Source organism: Rattus norvegicus, chromosome 16 (assembly GCF_021556685.1).
Source record: "Rattus norvegicus strain SHRSP/BbbUtx chromosome 16, alternate assembly SHRSP_T2T, whole genome shotgun sequence".
Taxonomy (NCBI): domain Eukaryota; kingdom Metazoa; phylum Chordata; class Mammalia; order Rodentia; family Muridae; genus Rattus; species Rattus norvegicus.
The window spans coordinates 29481651-29502751 of NC_141549.1; the positions used below are offsets into that span (position 1 = coordinate 29481651).

A 21101-nucleotide genomic window follows, 5' to 3' on the forward strand; every position below is an offset into this window, starting at 1 on the left:
TTTTCCTTTCCTCTTTTAATTTTGTAGCTTTTACTTCTTGCTAGTAAAGCTTGACATTTGAGAGAGTTCTCAGATAGAAATTATCCTGTGTGGCTGTGGAGATGTCTCATCCAGTCAAGGGTTTGCTTCACAAACATGATCTCCTGGACTGGGATGCCCAGCTCCCAGGTCCAGCCAGTCATGGCGATGCCACCAGTAACCTGAATGTTGGTGGTGTGGAAAGGGGGATTTCTGTGTCTTGCTTGTCAGTTAGCTCCAGGCTCAATGAGATGCCTTGTTTCAAAAAAGCAAGGTGGATAGTAATGGAGGAGCACACCTGGGCATTGGCCTCTGGCGTCCGCAAACATGGGCAGGCATGTATACATATGCTCACACAAGTTGTTAGGCATTTCTGTTTGTGTTTTAGGAGTGATTTCAGATCACACTCCCTCATGTTGCTGCTCTGTCTAGTTGTCTTGGTTGTATTTCCACACATAGAACCTGAAGCCCTCAAAGCTGTGGCAGCAAACCCAAGTGACCAAGAAGCACAGAGTCCAGGACACCTCTATCCCAGCACAGTGCTTGCTTCAGCATACCATGGCCCTAGACTTCTTCAGCTCTGAGAACATTTTGATTTTAACATAAACAACCATATGAACTCATGGTTGTATCTATGATCTGACTTTCCGAAATGTAAAACTTTGACCTGCCTGCATACTGATGGAAGTGAAATTCCCTTGCTCTCATCTTGTAAACTGCTGTTAAGTTGTTCATTAGGACTTTGAGCTGCAGATACAGCTGGATGGAGACTAGTGTGTACTTGCTAAAAATAGGGGCACTGAAAAGAAAAAAGAAAGCAGATGAGGACATCGACTGCACTCAGCTGTGATATGTGAATTTGCATCATCTAACTGGGGACCAGACTCAGAAAAATAACTGACAGAGCAGGCTCAGCCTCTCCTTTCTTAAACAGCAAAGTCCACTAGCATCTGCACTGTGGTAAAAGCCTGAGAACACATCTTATTCATTTACTCTAGAAGCAAGATAAATCTGGGATGCCTGCTCTTTTTTTTTTTTGCCTATTCCTCAGAAAATAATAAAGGATTCCCTGCTTAAGTGGCATTTTTACTGAAGACATACTGTTTAGTGCATGCCTAGTTATACACACATGATATTTTGAAATGCAAAAACTAGATTCTCTTGTATAATTCAGTAAAGGTTTTAAACCTATGATTAACAATTAAAAAGCAGTAATGACTTCTTCCCCCAAATTAAATAATATACAGTACTTTCAAATTTAAAATGATGGAGTGAACTAAAAGTGCTGTCTTTGATGAGTCAGACAGGACTTTCCCGGTTGCCTGTGTACCACTTCCAGGACCTCAGAGTCCTTGACGTCACTAAAAACAACCCACATTCTGCCAGGAGGCCTTCTTAATCCTCATAGTTTCTTTTTCTTTGTTACTGTGTGTGTGTGTGTGTGTGTGCGCATGCATGCGCGTGTGCGCACATGTATGTATTTGTATCTGTGTATGCACTCATCTGTGGCAGTGTGTACACACATGTTCTACGTACATGTATGAAGGGCAGAGGGCAACTTTGGGGGTTGATCCTCATTTCACCCACTTCGATACAGGGCCTGTCTTGCTATGCAGTGCTGTACATGTTGGCCTGTGATCTTCCAGAAATTTCCTACTCTCGACCTCTGACCTCATTGAGGAGTTGGGGACATACATGTATGATACTGTGTTTGGATTTTACATGGGTTCTGGAAACCACACTAAGACTATCAGATACATTTGATAGATACGTTACACAGAAAGCCATCATGTTTGAAATTTCAAGGGAAATTATTAATTAATTATAGAATTTGGCTCTAATTAGGCATGAACTATCAGCCTTTCTCCAATCATCAAACTGCTGAGATTAAAGGATTCTGTACCAACATCTAGTTTACATTGCTCACACGATGAGATCAAGTCTGATGAAGCCCAATTTTTACATTATTTTTAAGGTCCCATATTTTAATTTTAGTTTCTCTTAAAATCAGAAAAAATAACATAATAAAAGTCATGTACAAAGTATGGATCCAGACCAGAAGATACTGATTTCTACACTAAATATGATCACAAAATATGACTTTAACTGGTAATTTAAACAGAGGGGACCCACCCAGGCAAAGCAGCCACCATCTGAGAGAGCTTTAGATGCCTGTTCTAATGTGGCTAACTACTCACTGAACACAATTCTTTATAGACTGTGCTAACAATTTCAGAACATTCCATAGCATTAAAGAGAATGACTTAAACCTTATATACAGAAACCTACCATACTGTTCTTGACATCAGAGTATTTAGTACTACAGGTTACCATATCCATCCAAAGTTGCTTGAATGGTTCTTCCAAAGGTGTAGCGGAACAAACAGATGCTACAGGAATGGAGGTTTTGAGTAAGTGTGTCACTAGCTGATGCTTCTTCCAAAAGACTTCAGATGCTAACACCACAAGGTGACTTAAAGGCTGCCCCTCAGTCTTCCTATTACCTCTGAGCTCTTCTTGAGGATACACTGCTAGGCAATAACAACGACTTACATCAGCTTTAATTTCTACACCGTCTCTACACCAGCTATACAGTTAACTATTGCAACCTTCCATTGCAACACTTTCTACATAAGAGTAGAGAATATTAAAAAAGAATTCAGACTTTTCTTGATGATATCACAGGAGGACATACAATAGAGCCCCATGTTTTAATTTTGATTTCTCTCAAAATCAGAAAAGTTCATATCATAAGATCAATCTATATGGTGTTGAACCAAATGATATTCATTTCTATATCAATACAATCACAAAACATGATTTAGTGTGTTTTCAGAAACAAATGAGTGTGAGCCCACTTCTTCTATACCAATTCCCTGTGTTATAGCTTCTTTTTCTCCACACATTAGTGCAACCCTGGACAATTATGTACTGTTTAAAATAGTTCACATTATAGGGGTTAATCAGGCAGTACTATTATGATGCAAACCTTATAAAAGTATGTGCACACATGTGTGAGTGTGTGTGAGTGTGTGTGAGTGTGTGTGTGTGTGTGTGCGTGCGTGTGCGTGTGTGTGTGTGTGGGTGTGTAGCTTAGAGGACAACTCTGTCATTCTTCAATTGCTCCCCACATTTCCTTTTAAAAGACAGAATCCCTTACTGTCCTACAACCAGCTAAAAAGCCCAAGACAGCAATTTCTAGGGATCTGCCTGTCTCTGCTTTCTCAGGATAATAACAAGCAGACACCAAAACATAGCTTTTTAAACTGGGTTCTTGGGATGCCATTTCAGTCCTCCTGTTAGCAAGCCAAGCACTTTGTCAACAGAACCCTCCTCACAGTCCATGGATAAGTTAATTTTTAAATAACTAAAAGTTACCAGGTTGTGGCTAGAGTAATGGTTCAGTGAGAAATGTGATTACCATGAAGTGTGAGTATCTGAGTTAGAATCCGCACAATTCCCATAAAAGTCAGAGTCAGTAGTTAACGCCTACACTCAATCCCAGAGCCTCTACAGTCCACCGGGAGGAGGATACAGGAGACTCCCAGGAGCTTGCTGACCAGCCATCTCAAGTTATGGAGTAAGAAATAAGAGAAAGTGCTACAAACAGTATGCAAAATGAGAACCATCATCTGAGTAAGTCTTCTGACCTCTACCCACATGCTGTGGCATGCATGATCACACAAGCCCCTCCCCCCCACAGCTTAGGAAAACAATTTTGCTACTTCATTAAGAATGCCAATATAGTGCTCGCTTCGGCAGCACATATACTAAAATTGGAACGATACAGAGAAGATTAGCATGGCCCTGCGCAAGGATGACACGCAAATAATGCCAAGATAATCTGTCAGAGGTTACAATATTTTGATGACTGCTGAGCCTGTATCTGGGGGGTTCAGCAAGTCATCCCCCCCAATCCCTTCAGAAGAACAATGATGCCCCTGGTGCATGAGAACACACCTAACAAACCTCACAGGGTAAAGTGTTTGATGCTTTAAAAACACCTGCTGAGCATGTTATCCAGTCAACAAAGCATGCAGAACAGATGTTAGTGAAAATCCCAAGTCCTCAAAGTCTTGCTCTTGGTTTAGTTGGGAAGCAGAGGGTTAGGTTAGCCAGAACATCTGAATTGTAATATCCTGTGGCTTTTGAAGAACATGACATACTTCATCCAATAAAGTCAATTGGCTTGATAAAATTCTGGACATCATCGTGCAGCTGTATATTACAGTTTCTGTCTCAGGGGCTTCATTTAGTCTGTGACTGAATCTCATCCTTAAAAATAAAAGCACTTGGCCAGTAATAGAAAGTACATTTTATTATATGGAAATTAATGATTTTCAAAAGCACTTGGAATTTATGTCACTGTGGTGTAGGTATTACTGCAAGAGCTCTGTCTCCTTGTGTTTGGTATCATGACGCTTCCAGGGCTGCTCAGAGTGTTCAGAGCACTGCCATTTCTCTAACATAAACACTCCTTTAACATGGCATCCACCTTTCTTCCTGCTCTCTTCCCTGTGCTTTGAGTCGATTGACCAGCTATTATGATTGTGATTGTCATGTTTATTTGCAAGGAGCAGGGGGACTGTGAGAGGAGGTCAGGTCACAAGACTTGATGCTCAGAAATTTGCTTCTTGCCCTGTTTCTCAGACCTGCAGGTTCTGCTTTACACTTCCTGTTTCTAACCGCTGTTATAGGTTCCCATTTTAAAGTGTAATTTAAAAACAATTTAAGATTTGACTTTAGAAAGGTAAACAGAACACACAAAGCCCCAACTTTCCTTGTTTTTGTCTTATACTTTGGCTCTAATCTTTTTGAGAAGCAGGGGTTTTTTTCCCTCCTGCATCTACAGGTTTCCTTACTAGTTGTTTTCTTAATATTGGGTGACTAAAGAACACAGGGTACTTTCATAGACAAAATGTGTTCGGGTTATTCTTTTTAAAGCCACCATTTGGAAAATAGCAGTGGATAAAAGTGCTTCCTAACAAGCCCGAGGACCTAAATCTGGTCCCCATGATCCATATAGTGGAGTGGAAAGAGAGAACCCATTCCTGCAAGGTGTCCTTTCTTCTACCACAGAGAGATAGCGATATATATAGAGGGGGGGGAGGGAGGGAAGGAGGGAGGGAGGAGAGAGAGATGGAGAGGGAGGGAGACAGACAGACAGACACACAGACACACACACACACAGAGATTGGAGTATATTTTGTGTTAGCAAACTACTCTTAGGCAAAGAATGGTTGTTATACCTAGGGACAGTCCATTGTAGAAAACTGGTTTACAATTTGTCAGGCACTTAATTCTCATCAGAGAAGTTGCTTCTTACAGTAGATGGAAATTATTACACAGATATACAACTGAACAGTATATAGGCAGAGAGAGAGAGAGAGAGAGAGAGAGAGAGAGAGAGAGAGAGAGAGAGGAAACACAGAGAGAGAAAGACAGAGAGAGAAAGAGAGAGGAGAGAGAGAGGAGAGACTTGGGAATACTCAGCCCTAAATGGGCTCTTTATAACACTAACCCAAGGCTCAGGAATCTGTGAGGAAGAAGAGGTAAAGATTTTAAGAGCCAGAGGTGGTGCATGCCTCCACAAAAGTCTTAGCATAGAGGGGGAGATAGGTATAAAGCCCCACTCCTATCCAGTAAGAGCATAGTTTTAAGAGTGCTCCTGCAGGCTGGTATGAAGGCTGTGTGGGTAAAGGCACTGGCCCTCAAGCCTGAAGACCTGAGTTAGATACCTGGAATTCATATCATGGAAGGGGAGAATCAGTTCCCACAACTTGTTCTCCAATGTCTACATACGTATCTTGGCATATGCCTCTACCCCAACCCTCCGTGTTCACACACAAATAATTGTAAGGCAACAATTTAAAAGAGAATGCTTCTTTAAATTTTCAATAGCCATACAAGTAATAGATTTATCATTACATTTTACTTATACTTTACTTTTTGACACTCCTCTCTCTTCCTGACTTGTACCATTTCATCTTCAGTCCCTTTTCCATCCCTTGTTTTCCCTCCTTCCTTAATCAGCCTCTTTTGCCTTCTCCTGATGCACTTTCAAGTCCTTGACCAATACTTACGCTTCATTACAAAATTTAAGATTTTTGGTTCACATACAATATAGGGCATGTAATATGGGTCTTTCTAAGTTGCTTTGCTTCATAGTTTCTAGATCCATCCTTTACCCATTCATTATTTCACTATTTTTTACAGCTGAATAAAATGTCATTTTGCATGTTCTACTTATTCTTACCCATTCATCTGCTAATGGACATCTATGCTGCCTCCTTTCCTTCACTACTATGAAGTGAGACTACTGCCTTTTGAAAAGCATATTTGGAAAGTTTCCTGTTAGAACAAATAACTACAAAGTCCTTATAACAACTTGGCCAAACAGTCCCAGTTAGAAAGTCTATTGTCATGGAGAGTCTGAATTGTGTTCTTTAGATAACATAAGTATGTGACAAACTGTAATTTTATTTTACTCTGTTTGATATGAACAGCCAAGGCCATGAGGGAAACTTCACTAAAGCTTTATGGGTATATTCAAAAATGTCCAAATTCCTACAACTTCCCTGCCAGGTTAGAAATGAACTGATGAATTTAATTTAATTAGAGTTTTTCAATACTAACCTTACACATTAAGGCTTAACACACACACACACACACACACACACACACACACACACACACTCATACACACATTAAAGGATAGTGATTATCTCATGAGAATGGTTAGAGGAGCTTGAGTGATGGATCCGTGGTTAAGAACACTTCCTGCTCTCGCAGAAGTTCCATGGTTGACTCACAGCACCTATATGGATGCTCTAGTTCCAGGGGTCCAATAGGAAAGAGCAAGCACACAGTATACAGACATATTTGATGGCAAAACACCTACACATGTAAAATAAAACCTAAAAACAATAAAAAGGAATGGTTAGGATTTCAGGTGAAACCCATGGGTAGAGAATCAGTGGGAAAAACACTATTCACTAATAAACCATAGGATCACTATGTGATAAGAACGGCCCAGAAGAATGCTTGATTCCAGAGATGATGAAGACAAGATAGTCTTGAGGGAAGGTGAAGAACTTTGCTCTGTTTGGTAAAGATGACAGTCTGGAGGCAGATAGACAGCAGAGTAGTTTATTGTTGAAGTACAGAACTGGCAATGACTTGAGTAGAAGGATTAACTTATTCCAAATCAGAAATTAGAGTAAGCCATGACTTAGGATGCTATTGCAATCCCTCTCCCCGCTCCTGCTCCCCGCAGTATTTTTTGCTAATAAAGGCTTTGGAGTAGTTTAGAAGGTTAAATTCAAAATTTACCCTTCATCAGTATTTGCAGTTGAACATCTGGGCTAACCTGAGAATCAGGGTGGCTTTCTGGTAAACCTTTTAGGTTTGTCTACTTCCCTTCTGTACAATGAGGTACTTTATGGGAACCACGGGTAAATTTTCTTGAAAATTTCAGCAGCAGATTTTATGAAGACACTGAGAAACCCACCTGTGGTGTTTTGTTCATGAGGAGCTTGACTGTCTACGTGAGATTCCCTGGTGTCCAGGCTCTCAGATCTTCTGAGGTTGGGAAGAACTTTCAGCCAGTCTGTCAAATATTCTACACCTGAACTATACACCATGGTTTCCCATGTTCTGCTTGGACTGTGAATTGTCTCAACATGTATCATTGTCTATGTAGCTTTTACTGGCCATCGTAATAGAAAGAGTGGATTTAAGAGTGTGCAAAGCAAAAAGTATGATGCCATTGACACTCTAGAATTGCATGACTTTTGTTCCAGGGATTGTTTCAGGCCAAGTCTACTTCATTTTCACACTCAGTACTTGGGTTTAGCCTTGAAATTTTTGAAAAGAGGACTCATTTTCCTAGGCACTGGAGAAGTAGGTCCAGGGCTCTAACTTTGGTTTTATCTGCTTTTCAACTGTTTAACAGTTTATGAAGTTAGTGAATGCTCCTGGGGAAGCATAGCCACAACATAGCTTGATATTTCACCATGTTTGGTTAATTCTTCAAATTCTTTAAAAAGAAGAAATTTGTAACTCTTCACTTAGTTGCCTCCAGTAAAATTAAGATCCACAATACTTTTAGAATCTGTAGAGAGGTCAATGTAGGTGAAATATTTTCAAGTTGAATGCAAAAATATGGTTTTCTAATCATAAATACCTTCATGCATAATAACATCTAGGTTGTGTGAAAGAGATAAGTATAAAGATATAACTTTAAAGTTAAAATAATTATCACGTGATAAGGGTTTTCCTAAATCATATATAAAAACTAGGAAGCAAAAATTAAAGAAACTAAATTTTATACATAAATATATATGCTGAAAAGATAAAATTATTAGTTGGTAATAAATATTTGATTCATATTTAAATAAATACATAGGAAATTATGTCCATAACCTTATATTCTCATCTGTACTTTCATTTGTTCCACATTTTTCTGATTTCACATGTTTTCTCTTTTACCTTTCTTTTGTTCCTCCTTCCTCCTCTTTGTCTTTCCTTGTTTCAGCTTAAAAATCTATGATTTTCACAGTTTATAGATTCATCAACTTCTCTACATTCAGTAAAGGTCAGGCATACTTTTCTAAAATATTTAATCACTAATTTCATAAATGTTGGGCCATATAAATGCATTAAAATTTGAGAATATAATGGTTAACAAACATAAGGACTCCAGCTTTATTTTGAGTCTCTGAGTATTTCTTCTCATGCATCTGGACAAGGAAAGGGCCAGAGTGACCTATATACCAGCTGAAAGACAGGAATGTTGTCTTCGTTTTCATTTCTTCTGGGGCCACTTGTTCACCGGCCCAGGCCTTTCACCTGTAGTAACCTAGAACATTTATGCATCTCCTTGTTCAGCTCCCTATTGTAGTAGTTGGATGCATAATGAATCATTCATTATAAGGAGTAGATAGCAATATAAACCAAAAAGATCACTATTTACCATTGCAAAAGATTTTGTGCCTCCAGTAGGCACCTTCCTGAACAGAATACCAATAACTCAAGCACTAAGATCAACAATTACTAAATGGAACCTCACGAAACTGAAAAGTTTCAGGAAGGCAATGGAGACCATCAATAGGACAAAACAGTAGCCTATAGGATGGGAAAAGATCTTCACTAACCCTCGTCTGACAGAGGGCTGATATGCAAACTATATAAAGAACTTGAGAAGTTAGCACCCACAACTCAAATAACCCAATTAAAAATGGGGTATAGATCTAAAGAGAATTCTCTCAGGGGAGTCTCTAATGGCAGGGGTACACTTAGAGAAATTGACATTGTTAGCCGTCAGGGAAATGCGAATCAAAAGGACTCTAAGATCTCATCTTACACTCCACAGAATGGCTAAACTTGAAAATTCAAGCGACAGCTCATGATAGCAAGGATGGGGAACAAGGGGAACACTCCCCTATTGTTTTTGGGAATGCAAACTTTTATCACCGCTTTGGAAATCAATTTGGTGGTTTCTCTGAAAATTAGGAATAGTTCTACCTAAAAACTCAGGCATATATTCAAAGGATGCTCTACCATACCACAAGAATGCTTGTTCAATTATTTCATAGCAGCTTTAATCATAATAGCCAGAACTTGGAAACAACCTAGATGTTCCTTAACCAAAGAATAGATAAAGAAACTGTGGTTCATTTACACAATGGAGTATTATTGCGTTTTTAAAACCAATGATAATTTGTCAGCAAATGGATGCAACTAGAAAAGACCACCCTGAGTTAGGTAACCCAAAAAGAGCAAAGAAAAGTATGTACTCTCTTCTAAGTTGAAATAAACCATAAAGTAAAGGATAACCATGCTATAATCTACAGAGACAAAGAAGCCAAATAACAAGGAGGACTCAAGAATGGTTAAGAGTTACAACCCTTAACCACTGCCATGATGCGGTTCATGAGTCTCATTGAGAAAAAGAATAGATACTGTGAGTGTGTGTGTGTATGTGTGTGTGTGTGTGTGTGTGTGTGTGTGTGTGTGTGTGTGTGTGTCGGGCATCTCTGGAACAAGGTAGAAACCTAGTGCATTGGAGGCTCCCAGGAATCTGAGGGTGACCTTAGCTAAGATTCCTAGCAATGAAGAATGTGCACCCTGAACTGGCCATTTTCTGTACCCAGCAAGACTTCCAAAGGAGGGATTGTGACACTAACTGGCCCCAAAACCTTTGATCTACAGTTTGTCCTGCCTACAAGGCATATAGGAATAAAGATGAAGTGGAAATTGAGGGAATGGACAACCAATGACTGGTCCAGGTTGAGATGCATGCCATGAGAAGGAGACCACTCCTGACATATTAATGATATTCTATTATATCTGTAGACAGGAGCCTAACATAACCAGTATCAGAGAGAGGCTTCATTTAGCTACTGATGTAAACAGACGCAGAGATCCACAGTCAAACAATAGGTAGAGCTTGGGGAATCCTATGAAAGAGGAGGAGGATGGATTGTGAGAGCCACAAGTGTCAAGAACAGCACAAGAAAACCTACAGAATCAACTAACTTGGGTCTCAAAGAGACTTAATTGACAACTAGGAGCATGCTTGGCACTGACCTAGGCTCTCTGCATATGTTATAGTTTTGTAGCTTCATGGAGAGAGTGGAGGGGTGGTTGGGAGGTTGGAGGTGTTGTGAGGGAAGAACTGGGAGGAGAGGAGGGTGAACTGTAGTTGGGATGTAAAATTAATTAATTAATTGATTAATTAAAATTAAACGAATGAATAAACAAACAAAAAATTCTTGTGCTTTTTTTCCTTCTATGATTATAACTGTTTCTCCATAAATCTGCTATTAAGGAAATTCAATTAGTAACAAGATGTTACAATGCTGAGAATAATTGACGGTGTATTAGCATTCTGACAGCTTCAAAACATACAACCCTTAACCACTGCCATGATACGGTTCAGTAGTGACATGTTTTTCATCAAGGATTGGAATTTGTTTAGCATTTTGCTGGCCTCTATTTAATTATTGTAAGTCTATATTTTTCTTAGGTAGTTTGAAGGTGAATCATAGATGACATTTGACATCCCCTGCTCCTCAAGGTGGATTGTAGGTCAGTTTCTTATTCTGTGGTTTCTAACATGGTTCTTTGTAATTTATAAGAATGTGTACTGATATTTTAATAGGCATATTCTAGATTTGCACAATTTTGAATGGAATGCAATCAAGCAGGTCAACATATGGTTTCTTCCTGTACACAATTATGTATTTGTATAAAACCCTCAGCAATTTAGTCTGAAAGAAGAAATGTGCTTTTCTTTCTAAATTTGAATGACAGTGGCCAATATGCTTTTAAAGGTCATCTCAACACATTTTACAAAACTTTTTAATGTTTACAAAACTTTTTATCTGTTGTTCATTTCATATGTATTCAAGTTTATTGTTTGCTTAAAGAAATGAAGAAAATAAATCTATTTTCTTCTGTAAGAGTAACGTTTGACTTGCTTAGCGTACTACAGAGTACGAAGTGCAGGGATCTAAGAACTTAGTTTTAAATCTCTTACTGAGTTATCATGGGCAAATATTTTAGTCAGTAAAATGACAACAATATTATCTTTACTGAAGAACCAATACCTGAGATGATTCATGGATATTCGCCAAAAAATTTCTGGAGTACAAGCATATAATCAACGCTAAGTAATGATTTTTGTAATTTCCTTATTAAAATAAACTATTATGTACTAATATAAATGACACACAACAAGCACGATATATCATCAAATATTTCATGCTATACATTTAATAAATTTAGTAATTGTAATGCTCATACATTTGATGTGTCATGATAGTTTAACATTTGTAATTGATTTCCTTTTTAAAAAAACTTTTACTATTTTACATATTTCACAGATATTTTGTAAAATTATCACAATTTGAAGTTGAAAACAATCCAGATTTCTTTTCCTAAACTTCTGGAGATCAGATCTAAGTTGGAGTTGTTAAATGGTTGTTCTCCTCCTCATGGCTCCCGAGACTAACCTTTGTCGCCTTTTCTTATTGCTAGTAGTCACTTCAACCCCTTTGCTCATGTCCCTAATTCAAAATGAAAAAAGAACTTCTAGTTCTATTGTTAATTGTAGTTTTTGACATATCTATTTTCCCCCTTGGGTAATGACCCTTGTGATTACATTGGGTTCGCCCTGATAAATTTGGGAGAATCCATCTATCTGAAGGTCTTTACAGTCTTCTAAATGCTTTGTTACAGAAGAGTCACATATTCACAGATTCCTAGGATTAGGAACTAGATATCTTTAGGGACCTAGTACTTTACCATCCACAGAGAGTACACCACAGGCGGACATTAACACTGTAAAGTAAGTGACATGTATCTGTTCATTAAAAACACTTTCCAAGTCATAAAGCTACCAGCCAAAGATTTTGCTCGATGTCCATCTACTTAACAGTTAACCGAAAGCCTACCAAGTAACTACTAATTTACCCCAAGAATCTATTAACTCACAGTTGGATCAGTATTTATAACAATTGCATTTTATTTTAGAGTGGAATAGTTTAGGCTCTATAAATTTTTAATAGTCTTTTAAAATACTTTTTCTTTTACCCAAAATGGATATTTTCTTACAGTATCTTATGATTATGATTTCCCGTCTCTCAACTCCTTCAAGTTCTTCCCAAGTCTCCTCCAATCCAAATCTATGCCTTTTCATTTTCTCTTGTGTTAGAAAATGAACAGTAAATATTACAAAATAATAATTCATGATTATATTCATAACAGATTCTGAAACTAATGTTTAATGCTTCAAACCTGCCCATTGCTTATGACATAAAAAGGAAAATTATTAATTTAAAATTTAATGTAAGCAATAATAAATAAATAAATACAATTAATTAACTAATTAAAAGAAATAGTAAAAACAAGATAAAATGAAAAAAACAAATAATTAAAATAAAAGAGAAAATAATCAAATCAAAAGAAACAAACCAGCATAGGATAAAACAAATAGAAAAAAAATAAGCTAACTGAAAAAGCACACCAAACATGTCTAGACACAGAGATTAAATATTCTTAAAACCAGGCTTTTCCTTCATTGTCTTTGTATCTTTTTTGTATTCATTTGTTTTCAGTGATAAAATGTGGACTTTGAAGTATTCTGTATTCAGACAAAACAGCAATAGAGCAAATATTAAGTAAGACTTTCTGCTTTAGTTTCAAAAAACCAGATATTCCATGGATTCACAGAAAAGAATAGATGAAGTATTGTCATATCTAAATACAAACCTGGAAGGTAGTAAGTTGTGGTTAGACATAAAAAGCCATAGGCTGCATTTGATAGGAGCCAAATGTGTTTTCACAGTGGCTGTCATAAGCCATGGGTGGGCTTGATGTATTAAATATTACTCTCGGAATCTGTTGTGAATATAATCACGAATTACAGTTGGAGAATGTGGATAATATTGATTCAAATCAAAGAAATGTGAGAAAAGCAGGGTAAAAAACAAAACACCTACTCGTTTCATGAGGGAAAGGCAGTATGAGTTTTTAGCCACCCCCACTAACTCAAACATGCAGTAAAAGCAATTCATATAAACCATAAATAAGCCACCATGTTCATTGATCTACTGTGGGCAAAGGCCTAGCCCTAACCCTAGCCCTGGCCAGTGTGGGAGCTGGTGAAGAAAGGACTTTGAACATCTTTGATAGTTCTTTTTGTCCTCAGACAACCATTCCTTTCTCTTTCATTGACAAAGTCACATTGACACCCAGAAAATGACCGATTTAGAGACTATAAAGAGACAAATAAAAAGGAAATGACAGTTACGGGTGGAGTAATAAAATGGCCTTCAGGCATTTTAAAACCTCTAACTTTTCACATCCTAGGTCCCGGGACCATTAGGCATTATTTTAGCAGTCTCTTCCTCAGGTAGTCTCCCAGCCATGGCTCGTGTAGAACTCTGACATGACTTACAGTGTAGTGACAGCAAACAGAGGCTATCAACACTGTTTCAGTGATTGGAACTTTGTGCCTTGAGATATTTATCCCCAGCCCTGCCTTAGCATGCTCTCAGCGCCCCCAACTGGAAGATTGATGTCTATAGAGAATACCTGGTTAATTATTGTTGATATATTTATATTTATTGTTAATATATTGTTATAGAAGAAAGACTGAAGTTGAATATGTAGCACCGAAGAACATTGCTTGGAAATACACTTTCAAACAAGTGCAGTAAGAACATTCATGCTTAGGGGAAATGTAAGATATCACCAACAAGAAGCTAGAAAATAAATCATAGAATTGAAAACATTAAACTTGGAAACACAATAGTTCACATAGAATACACAATGGAAGGATCGATTTTTTCTATGTGTTTGTTCCAAACAAAGAAAGCACAGAAGAATGCATATTATATACACTGTTGCAGACAGCCTTCAAGGCAGAGGGCTAAGCCCAAAGCCCAAGGGAAAGCATTGCTTAGCCTGCATAGCAAGGTTTCCTAATATCAAACATAGTGACTGTAGTGGTTTGGATAGGTATGGCCCCCACGGACTCATGTGTTCAGATGCTTAGTCCATGGACTTAGGAGGTGCAGCATTGTTAAAGGAACTGTGTCACTGTAGAGGTGGGTTTTGAGGTCTTATATGCTCATGCTATGCCCAGTATGGCACAAAGTCTTCTTTGCCTGCAGAGCAAGATATAGAAGTGTCAGCTCTTTCTCCAGCACCATGTCTCCCCGCCTGCCACCATGCTTCTTGCCATGATGATGATGAGCTAAAGTTCTGAAACGGCAAACCAGCCCAAATTAAATGTTTCTCTTTATAAGAGTTGCTGTGGTCATGGTGTCTCTCCGCAGCGATAGAAACCCCAACAAAGACAGTGGCAGTATTCCAAAAGCACCCAGAGTGTGATAAACACTCTTTATAAGCTTAATCAGTCTGTCACACATTTGATGAGTAAGATTCAGTGGTGTAACAATTTTAGTGTATGGTACTATATCCAGTTGAATTACTCTTTAAATGGGAAAACATTAAAATACTATTAGGCATTTATGATTTCAGAAATTTTGGCAAGATTGCACAATAAGATCACTCCTGGAATAGATGTTCCAATGAATACAACTAAAAAGGAAATAGACAGAGGTGCTGTAAGTATCATGGAGAAAAGTTGAGGAATTTCTCAGTAAATTTTATTGTGGCCAGGGTAAGGGAAAAGAAAACGAGAGGGAAGAGTAGAGGAATGAGAGCAAAGAGAGTAAGAAGGGAGGGGTGAAACCTGGAGAGGAGCAAGAGAGCCAGAGAGAGCTAAAGCTAGAGTTAGAGCATGGGAGGGAGGGAGGAATGGAGGGATGGAGAGGGAGAGAGGGAGGGAGAAAGAGAAAAAGAGGGAGAGAAGGAGAGACAGACAGACAGAGAGACAGACAGAGAGACAGAGACAGACAAAGCTCTCTCTAAAGAGCTTTGTTAGAATTAGAGCAAGGGAGGGATGGAGGAATGGAAAGGGAGAGGGACAGAGGTAAATAGGGTGGGAGAGGAAGGAAGAGAAGGAAGGGAGAGAGAGAGACAGAAAGACAGAGAGACAGAGACAGAGAGAAAGAGACACACACAGACAGAGAGAAAACTATGTGAGAGAGAGAGACAGAGACAGAGACAGAGACAGCAAGACTGAAAGAGAGAAACAGAGACAGAGGGGGGAGATGAGAGAGCCAAAAAAAAAAAAAAACCCACAAAGAGTTAGAGCAAGGACGAGGGAAAGAAGGAGAAAGAGAGAGGTGCATACACAGAGAGAGAACAAAATTGCTGGGATCCAGTTATAATTAGACAAGGAAAACAGCAAATTAAGTGTTTAATTCTAAAAAAATCATGAATAAAATGGGAGAAGAATAACAAGCAGTTGTTAGTATGCTCAGGTAATGCTATTATCATGGAAAATAGGGAGATACCAATAAATCAAGGAAATCTGATTGCTAAATAAGCATCAAAGTTCTTTGGCACAAGTTAATAATATGGGTTTAAATAAAGAGAGCTAAATTATACCTTTCAAATAAAAACAATAAAATTAAATGGATACCAGAGAAGTAATAGTGTCTGTATGTCATTAAATATAAAAAGTTACAGATTTTCAGACTTAAGTTTTAATAATATTTAATAGGACTTTAAAACAATATTTCTAAGGCAAGATATAACTAATAAATAGCTTATTGTCATCTTATAGTACATTTTTGTACAACATACTTATAATCAGACATTTTAATAAAAATTTCTTTGCTTTTTCTAGAATTATACTATCAGCAATATCAATCTCGGATGGATTAATAAAGTTATAATAAGTTGTCATTAATATTTTTGTGAATATTTTATCTACATATTTTCATGTACTGCAGTCATAAATGTCAGCATACATAAACTTATTTTTTAAAATAAAATACAATTAAAATTCTAACAAAATACAATTCATGGCAAAAATTTTAGGAGGAGATGGAGAAATATGTGAGAAAGAGAATGTTAAAAGAGGGCATGGCATCCTAAATATGAACCTATAATAGAATCAAAAGCATGCAGTCATGACTTTTCTGAGAGAAATGCATGAGTTGACAGTTGTCAGAGGATGGTCTTAAACACAACCCAGAGCAAAATCTAAAGATGTACACCTAGCCATGCCATTTCCTGCTGAGTCGCTTCTACAGTTTCCCACTAGTACTAAATAAAATCCAACATGTTCTATGGTCTCTCTGTGATTCAGTTTGTTTCCTCTCTCTCTTCCTTACACACTCTTTAGCAAGCCACCTGTCACAGGTTCCTGTCTGCAAGAGCTGCAGCTCACCTACTCAGAGCCTCAGAGATCGGGAAATCCTTACTACCATAAACTAGACAGCTTCCTGGGTTTAAGGAAATCTCAGGGGTTAGCATAATCTAAAAACAAGTGGTGAGCCTCACACGGAGGACCGGTCGGGACAACCTTCCTGATATAGGCAGTGGGCAGTTTATATTCAGTTCTATCCCTCCACTGTGTGTTCTGGGGATTGAACTCAAGTTGGCAGCATCGACAGCCTTGGCATCTTTACACACTGTGCTCTCTGGCTGGCTCAGACTAAGATTCTATCCGCACAGTCAAGTTCTAGCATAGGGAGTGAGACACCTTTCGTGTTCCAGCATACTTCCGAAGGCACCTGTGTCTCGGAGCTGATACAAAACACTCTAGGAATGCCAGATATGAGGCTGGCCGGCTGTGCTACGTGGAAATTCTTCTGGCCTCAGTTTCCTCTTCTGTAAGAAGCGTAGTTCTGAATAGCCTTGTAGGGTTGAAACTCATTGCTGGGTTAATTCAAGTGAACACAGCTTGGAATCTGCGAGCATCATCTAGCAGATGAATAGGTGACAGTCACGAACAAGATTGGGTTCCACAGTTTTCTGCTTTAGCTCAACTGCCCTTGATACAGAATTATCAGTGTAACTACAGGCTGAAGCGATCACAGATGGAACGCTTTGGTTCCCTGCCCTTCCTTATTTTTTATTGTAAAACATGAGTGTTATATTCAGGTCAGAAAAGCACTTGAACTTCATTTTGATTATTATGACAATGTTATCAGGCCAGCCAGATTAAAGAAATCTCCATCTCGGTATTGTTTCCATGCTCTGGCAAAAGGGGATGGTATACATTATTATTAAATAACGCAGAGTCTGGGCTGCCTCTTGCATAGAATTAATTTTGGTATAGCTTCCATTTCATTAGAGGAACACTTTAAAATAGGTCAAGTGTAACCAAGGCTAAATTGAAAATGCATTATTCTATTTTGGTAGGCTCTCCAAGCTGATACATATTTAATGCAATTTTATAAGGAAGTTCAAATGTCAGGCGGACGCCTTTAAGAAAACAAATGTCTTAAGTTTTACACTAGGTAATTTCTGAATAAACATTCAGTATATCTCCTTGACTGTCCCAGAGCTTTTTCTTGGCGGAAAATAAGCTATTTGTGTGAGTTATGTGGAGTGAATCTGACAACACGTGGTGAGCGCTGTTCTCTTTATTGGCTCTGTCTCTTTGGGATGTAGTTTAGGCTTGCAGAAATCCACCTTGCACTTTTTTTCCTTAGGATAGGATTCTTGGAATTATAAAAGTTTAGTGGAATTTAGGCTTGTGTCTTACTTTTTATCCATGTATTCAGTTTCATTGTTTTCAGGCTGTTCACTTAGCCAGACAACCTTGTGAGTTTTCACTTTCCACTTGGTTGTAAGGCAATCCCACACTGCAGAGCAAGTCCCTTTCTTTGGTAGAAATGCGGCTCAAAACTGAACATTAGTTTACATAGCTGTCCCTATTTCTCACAAATAAAGCTGTCGACGAAGAACCTGGACATGTAGGTGTTTGTAACTGCCATGGCTACACGGGATTTGCTCAAGAACTGTGACATAGTCCTTAGCAGTACCTTAAATTACTGGGCTTAGTGTTTGCCTCTCCCTGCACCCAAATCAATTGAGAGAAGAGGGAAAACTGCTTCAGGTCCCTTCAGTATGATTTCGAAAAAAAGAAAAAGAACTTTGGGGCTTTGTTTTTAAACTCGTGTCCAGAAGTCTTGAGGAAGACTTGGGCAAAGGATGAGGGACTCCACAAGAAGGGAGTCAACTAACCTGGACACTTAGGGGCTCCTAGACACTGAACCAAAGAGCGTACAAGAGAGGCCCCAGCACATATGCAACAGACACGTAGCATGGTCTTCATGCAGGTCCCCAAGAACTGGAACAGGCGTTATCGCTGACTTTTGCCTCCCTGTGTATCCTGTTCCCTTAACTGGGCTGCCTTATCTGGCCCCAGCAGGAGAAGATATGCTTGGCTTTGTGGTGACTTGAGGTTCTAGGGTCAGGTGATACCCAGGGAGGACTTTTCTGGTCTCAGAAGAGAAGGTGAGGGGCTGGAGTTGTGATCAGTATGTAAAGGAAATAAATTAATGATTAATGGAAAAAACAAGTTATCAAAATCGTTAATGCAACTAAAGGATCGATATTGATTATTCTCTCAACTTTTAATTAAAACTTTGAATAAAAAAGTCTTCATGTCATGAATTTCACGAAATCATTTGGATTTTTCAGACTTATTTTGCTAGATACGGAGGTTTCCCAATTGTTTTTTCCCAGATGAAAACCTCTGAGCAGTTACAGCGCTGTGAACAATCTTTTCCCGGATCTCAGGAGAGACTGCAAAAAGCCTGCTGCTACTGAGAAAATACCCGGACTCAAGGAGCCTCATGGGCTTCCCTTCTCATGTCTGCTTAGCAGTAAACGGTAGCACAGGGACCGACATATCATCCTGATAACGGCAGACCCCTCAACACCCTGTCTAACACTCCCTTCCCAAGGCCTAAAGTTTTCATCTGTACCTGTACTACCTGTAAAAACACATGTTTATTGCCACGACTTAAATGCCGACGATTCTCACGGGCTAGCTGGCATTGCCTCTTAACTCTTGGGCTTATCTGTCTTGTCCTGCAGCAGCTGGCTACAGTGTTCTGAGAAGTCAGACCTTTCTACATTCCTCTTTTGCTTAATCTTTAAATGTGTTCTCTGTAGATCACACGGTAAAGTTCTGCTTGCCAGTTTGCTTCGAGGCTGCCATCTTGTCCCTACTAGTGACTGGCTGTCATTTCCGTCTGTCAGTTTGCCAGATGCATTTTTCCTTCCTAGCTAACAGCCTCTCCCACACGAGCACATGTCTCTCCTCGGTCCCTCTAGTCCTTCAGATGTGGGTTTCTGTTCCTTCATCCTCCCCTCCACCACCCTTCCATTTCCCCCTTTTTCTTCCCTGCTCTCCCCTTCTCCTTCATTCCTTTCTTCCTCTTTCCCTCTCTCTTCCTTCCTTCTCTCTCTTACTCTGTCTTCCGCTACCATCATTTGTTTAACTTATGCAAAAGCCATCTTGGACTTCCCAATTCAATGATTATTTTTTGTAACTTTCTCATATCTTTTTGTGTCTTACTGTAAAACTAGCAACTCTTCCTCCAAAATTGGCTAGTGCATAAAATAAAATATTCTTGGTGCTAATCCGTCCTAAATTCTCTGGAGCACCAGAACTCTCTAAAACACTCGTTTTGATATTTGATGGCTTAGAATGCTCCCGATGTTTCTCCCAACCTTCCTTGCCAAGTTCTTCCAGAGTTCCTTGTTACCCTTTCTCTGTGAGAATAGGGTTGTTTCTCCCAGCTGTTTTTAGTCTTAACTTTTATGACATACTTTGTCCCTAGTGTATCATTTATTTAGTACCTCCACATCTCTGTAATTTTTGTGATTCCCTAAACAACTCTTTATTCTATAACTCGCTGTGGCCAGTCTGGCATCATGTGGGACCAATAGATGTGACACATACATACATACACATATTAAGTGCTCGATAAGTACCTGGCAATTATATACATGATAACCAGCTATTCAGTGGGACTACCCTATTTTCAAACTGCATGCAGAAAATGTCAAACAATATTGTAATGCTTAAGATTTCTCCCCTAGATGAGTTTTGTGACCCCCATGAGTTCAATGTGTGCCTAAACAAAGGCACATAGATTTTAATAAAAGTACTATAGCAGGAGTTTGGAAGAATGGGTCTATTTATCTCAGTAAAGACTGAGGAAAGCCTCAAGAAGAGTTTGCAGAGCAGACTTAAAGATCTGTGCAAACTCCTTACTGCACTGTGCGAGTACCATTCATGTCTTCCTGTCACAGACATGACAATTTAGTATAGTTAAACAACTGTCCATCAAGTAGCAGACACACCCTTAGGTATAACACATCACTTCAGCGTGACAACTTAATGATAGGTGAAAGTTTAGTATACGGAATGAGCGGCATTTTTCTTCCTACCTTATATAATATAGATTTTGGAACCTATGGAGGTTTCTGTCCATTTGTCCTACAGGGATGTTTAGCAAGTCTGTCTAGGCACACAGAGTGAGGAAAGAAAATTAGTTGGTAACAGATTCATTTTCACTGAAATAAAGGCATTCATGTTTCCTCCTTAAACTTAAAATAAAGAAGTTGTTTTTTATCCTCATAAGTTAAAGAATCTCACTTGAAAGAGAATGAGGGAGGGAGGCATGAAAAGGAGG

At 38.7% G+C, this 21101-nt stretch overlaps 1 protein-coding gene and 1 pseudogene across 15 annotated transcripts in view; one reads left to right on the forward strand and one right to left on the reverse strand.

Moving 5' to 3' along the window:
* Marchf1 (membrane associated ring-CH-type finger 1) overlaps nt 1–21101 on the reverse strand; it is an 863029-nt gene that overhangs the window by 142640 nt on the left and 699288 nt on the right.
* LOC120097654 (U6 spliceosomal RNA) lies at nt 3765–3884 on the forward strand (annotated as a pseudogene).